General features: G+C 44.0%; 2 pseudogenes across 2 annotated transcripts; both read left to right on the forward strand.

The window, feature by feature from the left end:
• On the forward strand, positions 1 to 3,134 carry LOC309865159 (CREB-regulated transcription coactivator 2 pseudogene; annotated as a pseudogene). The gene is made up of 2 exons: positions 1 to 6; positions 2,384 to 3,134. The product of its transcript is annotated as a CREB-regulated transcription coactivator 2 pseudogene (transcript).
• A 35-nt stretch (positions 3,135 to 3,169) lies between these two features.
• Positions 3,170 to 4,211, forward strand: LOC309865160 (CREB-regulated transcription coactivator 2 pseudogene; annotated as a pseudogene). Its single transcript has 2 exons — positions 3,170 to 3,188; positions 3,327 to 4,211. The product of its transcript is annotated as a CREB-regulated transcription coactivator 2 pseudogene (transcript).
• The last annotated feature ends 1,339 nt before the right edge of the window (positions 4,212 to 5,550 follow it).

Raw genomic sequence — 5,550 nt, forward strand, 5'->3', positions numbered from 1 at the left:
ATGAAGGTAAATTACTACTGTAATGAAGAGATGAGATGAGACTCTGAGTTAGCTGGCAGACAGAGTCAGAAACTGTAACCTTATTTTAGAATAGGGCACTAAACACTTAATGATAACAGCAATGGTTAAAATTATTAAAAATAACTAGAGCTACTACAGTTGGTAACAAAGCTATAGCAGGAAAAGAGTTTGTGACAGCAAAAATGCAAAGGGAGAGGAGGAAAATGAGAACAGCCATGTAGGCATATGAAGAAAAGTTGCCAACAGCAGGAAAAGCACCATTTAATCTATGAGACAATTTATACAAACCTCAGGGTAAGACAAAACAATATCTAGAGCAGAGAGAACCTTAAAAAAGGGGAAACTGAGGGAATCATCATGTAAAACCAGCAACTGACAGAAGTAGACAGAAACACAAAGAAGAAGAAATAATAAAGATACAGAACAACCAGAAAAGAAAAGATAAAATGACAATAGCATCAATAATCACTTAAACGTAAGTGGATGACTTTACCAATCAAATGACACAGAGTGCCTTGATAAATTAAAAACATGACCCAAGTTTGTAATGCTTTCAGAAGGCCCATTTTAGCTGTAAGGACAAATGTAGGTTTATAGTGTAGGAATGGATGTGGATAACCCAAGCAAATGGCACCGATAAGAAAGCAGGTGCAACCATATGTACATCAGACAAGATAGACTTCAAGCCAAAAAGAAGATACAACAGTTGTAAATACATGTGCCCTCAACACCTGAACATTGAAATACATTAAACAAATACAGCTCATAAGGGAGAAATACACAGTGATCCAGTAATAGGGACCTCAGTACCCCACGGTCCACAATGGATGGATCATCCAGATGCAGAATCAGCAAGGAAACAGACCGTGACCACATTTCAGAAAAAATAGACAAACATTTACAGAACATTCTGTTCAGCAGCAGAGGAATGCATATTCTTCTCATGTGTACATTGATAGCATAGATCCCCTGATGGAACACAGAAATCTTAAAAAAATTAAGAAGACTGAAATCATATCAGCCAACTTCTCTGACTACATTGGTATGAAAGTTAAAATGAACAAGAGGAAACTGAGTAGACCGAAAAACATGTGGGAAAGAGGTGACAACATTTTAAACAACTGAGGCCAGACACCTGAGGCCAGACTCCTGGACTAGTCTTGAAAGCATATACAGAACTACATTGTATTAGTTGTAATATTACCTTAGCTGCACGTCACATTTTATTCCCTACTAAGGATGTTTTTGCATCTCTTAACCTCATGCATGATCAATCATTTACTTTGCTTTTTACCCCTACTCCCTGTTTACCCACTGATTATAGAAACCTAATGGGGAGTGGAAAGAAACATTTGTCTCAAAACTATCTGACATACCTGATCATTCCATGTCCCTAATGGGGTGCCTTATTTTCCAGACGAATATAGAGCTCCAGATTCTTTCAAGGCCCACCCTCTCAAGGTTTCCAAAAACACCTCATCCTCCTCTCATACATTCACCTCCTTCCCCAAACAAGTAGTGGCTGTCCCTTTTCCTCCAGAGGGCAATGCAGCTTTGGGAATGAAAGCCAGCCTTCTCACTAGACTTTCCTTGTGATAAGGAAGCTTTCTTTGCCTCAAAACCCATGTCTCAGACATTGGCTTACTGGGCATTGGGTGCTCAACTAGTCCGAGTTTGGTAACACAATCAATAGGTCAAAGAGGAAATCAAAAGGGAAATAAAATAATGGTCTCAAACAAGAGAAAATGAAAATACAATATATCAAATTTTGTGGGTTGCTGTAAAAGCAGTTCTGAGAGGAAGTTTAGAGCAACAAAAAATTATAAAGATGTCAATCTGCCTTTACACTTCAGTGAACTAGAAAAAGAGGGACAAATTAAGCCCAAAGTTAACAAAAGGAAAGAGATAATAAAAAATCAGAGCAGAATTAAATGAAATAGAGGCCAGAAAAACAATCAAAAGGATCAATGAAACTAAAAGCTGGTTCTAGAAGATGATGAACACAAACTGGCAAAAAGTTAGCTAGTCTAAGAAAAAAAGAGTCATAGTACTGTACGGTGACTAATATAATAGAAAAAGAAGAAATAAAAGAGGGTTGTTACAACGGGTAGGACAGGAATATGCAGAAACATGAAAGACTATGAATAATTGCATACCAACAAATTATATATCTAAAGGAAATGGGTCCATTCCTAGAAACACACAACTGACCAAGACTGACTTAGGAAGATGTAGACAACCTGAACAGACCAGTCTAGTCATCTGAGAGGCACAGGTGGAGACTGAAGGTCAGGAAGACAGGCTTGTAGGGGAGGCGCAGATACCAGAGAGCCTGGGGTTGAGGAACACATGGGGCCTACAGGCCCCCACATTGCGACTGGCATACACAAGGAGCTCTCCTTATGGCCATTCTCTGCCCACTGATAACCAGATAAGCTCTGACCTGGCTGAGTTCCAAGAGCCCCCTCCACTTGCCTCTGTATTCATTGTGGAGAACTGGGCACCAGGAGCTTTGGAACAGTTACAGTGAGATTCCAGAAAAATGGCGTCCCCTCTCCACTGTTATCCCTGCCAGAAAGACAGCTCTCCCTGTGGTCCTGCCTATTTGTCTCTTCCCCCAGAGCCCAGCTGGTGGAGGATGTGCCCTGGAACAACGTCCCTGCTGAGAAGGGGCAGGTCTTTTTACTACCATCTGACTAAATAGGACAAGTACTGGCTCTGCTTTCACACCAGTGTGAGGAACCCCAGCCCTCAGGACACTTATCCAGGCCCCACCCCTCCTAACATCCTGCACAGCCACCATGGAGCTTTTCTGAATGGCAATGTGCACTCCAAAGTCCCTGTTATTGAAGAGAACTTGTTAAAGGACAAAGATTTGTTGAAGCCATGCCATGCTTGGAAGCTGTCCTGATGTTCTTCCTGATCTTAGTCCTGTAAACTCCCTGCAATGAACACCTTTCTGATGTTAATCAGAGTAAAATGTGCTCCCTGAGCAGCCTGCCAGTGTGCCTGTCCTTCCTCCAGCCATGAACACAGGAAGCTTCCTACCTGATCTCACCACCCTGCACTTTCCCCTGGTATTTCCCACCTCCCAGGGCCCTGAGGAGACCTGAGTGAGGGCATTCGTACCTCCAAATTAAGACATGGCATGAGCCACATCAGGATCAGTGGGAGCCAGTGCCCGGACCAAGCTTAGCTATGATGAGACAGGACTTTACTCCCTGCTCAGCTACCCATTCTGTGGTCTTCTCTGGGCAGTCCCAACCCCTGGGCTTCCTAGAGCAGTCCCCACCCCCATATTTAAGACTCTGATATCCACCCCTCACTGTCATCCTCCTCCCTGGGTCACCCTTCACTCAGTGCTCTGGCTCTCTCATCCTCCAATTCCTCCCCCTCTGCTTCATCTCCTGTGCTGGGTACCCCCCTTAACCAGATTCTTCCCCTGGAATCCCTTCCTGCCACCACCATGTTCCTCTCAGCCTCCTGAGCTTGCCCAAGGGCTCAGCTGACACCCAAGAGCAACTGCCCAGAAATTTTGTGACAACAATGTCACCTGCCTTGTCCTGCTCACTCAGGGTGTCCCCCTGAATACCAGCAAACTGTCCACTATCCAGAGGCTGCCTCCATACCCATACAGCCCCCCAAATTTGGTTCTTCCCACCCAGCCACCTACCCCAAAGTCTCTATAACATCCTGTGATATCCTCTCCGGCCTGTTCAAAGCAACCTTCAGGTGGGCAGCCCCTGGGTAGCCCACCATACTGTGGGACACTATACCCACCCAGCTCAATGGACATGAGCAAGAATTTTACCATCAGCCAGTGAAGGACTTCAGCCTGGGGAACCTGTTTCCTCACAGCATGCTCTTTGATGACTGCTGCTTGGACTTGTTTGTCCCCTGGCATGCACACACTCTGTCTCAGCAGCAAGAACAGTTTAGCTTGGAAGTCCATCAATCAGCCTGATATTGGATCTCCCAGATTTTCTGAGGGGTCTCTATTTTTAGTAAACAAGGGGCCAATTAGTGGCCTACAGGACCCCCATGCCCTCAACCACTAGAAATTGACCCTCTGTTCCTGCCATGGCTCAGGGCCCAACATCATCCTCCCAGGAGGGTCCCCCCCAGCTTATTGTAAGGAGATTGTGGCAGCTCTGGCTGGAGTGCCTGGCTTTGAGGGGTCATCAACCTAGCTGGGGTCCTAACTTTGAGGGGTCATCAACCTAGTTGGGGCTGGAGGAGTTGTTGCACATGAAAACACTGGGCCTGGAACAATTCCACATGCTGAGCAACCCCTATGGCTTGCTGTGTGATCCTGCTGTGGAGGACTCATTCCAAAGTCAGCATCTGCAGTGAAGAGCCTTCTCAACCTCCCTCTTCTTGGCCCTGCCCCATCACTGTTCCTTTTATCCATTCCCCTGGGCCAGGAGAGACTCCACTCTGCCCACAGAGCCTCTGTCTAACCTGAATGAAAGATCCCAAGAATGAGGAAAAGTCAGGGGTTTGTCCTGGTGGCCATGAATTCTGCACAAGGTTTGGGTCCAGTGAAGCTCAAGGGGGGCCTAACACTTATAACCTGTAACTCAAAACATAGAGCAAGCAATCAAAAAACTCCCAAAAGAACACTTCGTGGTCAAATGGCTTCACTAGTGAATTCTATGAATATGCAGTGGAAAACTAACACCAATACTCCTCATTATTCCAGAATGTTAAGGAAGAGGCAACAATTTTGAATTGATTCTACAAAGGGAGTATCATTTTGATAGCAAACCAGATAAGGACACCACCACAAGAAAAAAGCAATAAACCAGTATCCTTGATGAATACAGATGGGAAAATTCTCAGTTATCAAACTGAGTTCACACATTAAACAAATTAGGCACCATAGCTAAATGGGATTTATCTGTGGGATGCAAGGGTAGTTGAACCTACAAAGATCAATAAGTGTAATTCAATACGCCAAGAAAAGGAAAGATAAAAATCACACGATCATCTCAAAAGTTGCCCAAGGAAATTAGACAAAATATACCATTCTTCTTTTTTAATTTTTAATTTTTTATAAACATATAATATATTTTTATCCCCAGGGGTACAGGTCTGTGAATCGCCAGGTTTACACACTTCACAGCACTCACCAAAGCACATACCCTCCCCAATGTCCATAACCCAACCACCCTTCTCCAAAACCCCCTCCCCCCAGCAACCCTCAGTTTGTTTTGTGAAATTAAGAGTCACTTATGGTTTGTCTCCCTCCCAATCCCATCTTGTTTCATTGATTCTTCTGCTACCCACTTAAGACCCCAAGTTGCATCACCACTTCCTCATATCAGGGAGATCATATGACTGTTGTTTTTCTCTGCTTGACTTATTTCACTAAGTATGATACGCTCTAGTTCCATCCACGTTGTGGCAAATCGCAAGACTTCATTTCTTTTGATGGCTGCATAGTATTCCATTGTGTATATATACCACATCTTCTTTATCCATTCATCTATGGATGGACATCTAGGTTCTTTCCATAGTTTGACTATT

This window comes from Mustela nivalis (genome assembly GCF_964662115.1).
Source record: "Mustela nivalis genome assembly, chromosome: 5".
In the NCBI taxonomy this organism is placed as follows: Eukaryota; Metazoa; Chordata; class Mammalia; order Carnivora; family Mustelidae; genus Mustela; species Mustela nivalis.